Below are 2,705 nucleotides of genomic sequence, written 5' to 3' on the forward strand. Positions count from 1 at the left end.
CAACCCTACCCTATTACCTTACCTGTTGCCCTATCATTTTTACTATTATTTTGAATCAAATTTATATGTTTTGTAAATTGTGAGATTCGAACTCACAACCTCTCTCTCGCGCATACCCTCCTATACCACTACACTACTACATCAATTATGTTTATATTACGTTTCCATTCCCCATGTACTATAACAAATTGAGAGTAATTTGATTATTTAAGGCACTAAATGAGTTCATTTGAAAATGTGACCAACTATAAAGTTGCATAACTTTTTGAGATCTAAAAGTTTTATTTTAATAGTTTCTACATCCGAGACCGTTTATAAAATTTGAATTTTAAATTTAAAAACTTCACACGAAATTTTCAATGATAAGATGATTTCAAATCAAAAAATTGTCAACTACAAAGTTTCATTACATTTCAAGACCTACAACTTTTATTTTGGTGGTTTTTCCATCCGAGACAGTTTGAAAAATTCAAATTTCAAAATTCAAACATAGTTTTGCATAACAAGATGATTTCAAACTAAAACATTGTCGACTACAAAGTTTCATAACTCTTCAATACCTACAACTTTCATGTTGGTGGTTTTTGCTTTCGAAGTCGTTTTCAAAATTCAAATTTTAAATTTTTTAAATTCAGACGTAGTTTTCGTTGACAATATGACTTCAAATGAAAAAGTTGTCAACTATAAACTTCTATAACTTCTCAAGATCAACAAAGTTTATTTTGGTTGTTTGGTAATTTGTTTATCTCAGATGATGGTTCTAACAATATGCACAAATTCTATACGTCTCTCTCGTAGTTTCATAAACTACGAGAGAGATATAGGTTTTATGAACAAATTTATTTTTATTTTGTCATATGAAGAAATGTTCAATATATAAATTGTACATCATGATGAGTTATACAAATTTATAGTTGAAAACTTTTTCATTTGAATTAATTTACTACTTTAAAATGTGATTTTTAAATTGTCTTTGCCTAGTGTTGGAGAAAAAACACTCGGCAAAGAGCTCTTTGCCGAGTGTTGTATTTGTGACACTCGGCAAAGAGCCCTTTGCCGAGTGTCAAAAAAAGACACTCGGCAAAGAAACTCTTTGTCGAGTGTCAAAAATAAAACACTCGGCAAAGAGCTTTTTCGCCGAGTGTTTTCTTTTACCGAGGGTTTTTTGCGTGGCACTCGGTAAAGAGCTCTTTGCCGATTTCCCGAAATAAAACACTCGGCAAAGAATATGGCACTCGGCAAAGAGCCAAATTCCGGTAGTGATGCCAAATCTTTTGGTTCTTTTTGGCTTTTTATTTTTTCCCATTCATCCTGTTATTGTATTGCACAAACACCTGTTAGCTTGTCTCTTTTCTTTGTATGATTCTACAAAAATACAAATGCAAATCTAAGCTTGTTCATACTTCACAAATGACAAACCTGAAATAACAAGTGATGTATATTAATAATATAACTTGGAGCTAGAATCTTAACCATACAAAATAGCTCCAAGTTCTTTCACAACCGGAATATATAGGCATTGAAGAGAGAATTCTTACAACCATTCTTTGCAAAATTGGAACTTGTGTCCCATAATTGTCCCACCATTTTCCTACCAGTGAAAGGCATAAACAATATATACAAAAACTAATTGTGGGCATCAAATGAATGCTACAGACATGAACACAACTACAAATCATGTAGGATTAGTACCTAGATCAAAATCATAACCCTTGCATTTAGCCTTTGCTATAGGTTTTCCAAATTGACCTTTATCTCTGAACTTGGGGAGCTCCCCATTGCAGATAAGGTAATCACATTGTATCCTATGGTGTGCAATTTTATTTCCCCTGCCCTCTTCTATGAACCAAGTATCAATTTATCACATTGTAACCCATGTCTGTTTTGGTAGACCTCAGCCTTAGACGTTATTTGTCAACTTATCCCCCTTCTTACTCAAGGAGCATTAATTATATATGGAAATGAACCATCAAATGCTTCGGAGCTACCAAAGAACACAAAAGCTAAGAAGAAAAGTTTGAAAGAGCCACTTATCATTCGGATCATGCAGACAAGGGAAGGATTAAAGCTAGGAATCAGTTGCCTCAAGCATGGCAGTGCAAAGGTATCTCTATGCAGGTTCATATCTTTCTCATCCTTTTGGCTAAGATAAGGTGTAGTATACTAATATTTGTTCTTTTCGGTTTAATATCTGATATGTGGACCATATTCTCACTCTGATATTAAATTTATTTAAATATAATATATGTACGATACAAGTCATTGGAAAATAATGAACACATACTTTTTTCACACAAACGGACAGGAGTGTGTGATTGCATTAGGAATAAACAGAGTTTGTTAAATTATATTTGTGACTGTTTTGGTGTGTAAAACAATTGAACACATAGGGTAATAATAGTAAGTCATGATATGTGTCTGGCTGTAGGGATATGATTTGCATTGGAAGTGTAAACGATGGGTGGATTGGAGTTCATGGACGAGCGCTCCTTTGGTCCTTTGTTACATGTTATATATCACCTTCATTGTAGTCTTACTACATGTTTTTGGTGTAACAAAATTCTTGTTATTCTCACCGTGTTTTGTGAGGAGGTGACTAACTGGCTGATGCTTTTGCCTCAGGAGTTGATTATTGTTGTGGCTCGCTGCTGGGATCACTATGCCATCTAAAGATTATGCATCACAGTTATTATTCCTTTTCAGGT

General features: G+C 33.7%; 1 non-coding gene across 1 annotated transcript; it reads left to right on the top strand.

The window, feature by feature from the left end:
* The first annotated feature begins 2,122 nt into the window (after positions 1-2,122).
* LOC111589718 (U2 spliceosomal RNA) lies at positions 2,123-2,320 on the top strand. The gene has a single exon (XR_004850947.1). It is a non-coding gene; the product is annotated as a U2 spliceosomal RNA (small nuclear RNA).
* The last annotated feature ends 385 nt before the right edge of the window (positions 2,321-2,705 follow it).

Source organism: Zea mays, chromosome 6, assembly GCF_902167145.1.
Source record: "Zea mays cultivar B73 chromosome 6, Zm-B73-REFERENCE-NAM-5.0, whole genome shotgun sequence".
Taxonomy (NCBI): domain Eukaryota; kingdom Viridiplantae; phylum Streptophyta; class Magnoliopsida; order Poales; family Poaceae; genus Zea; species Zea mays.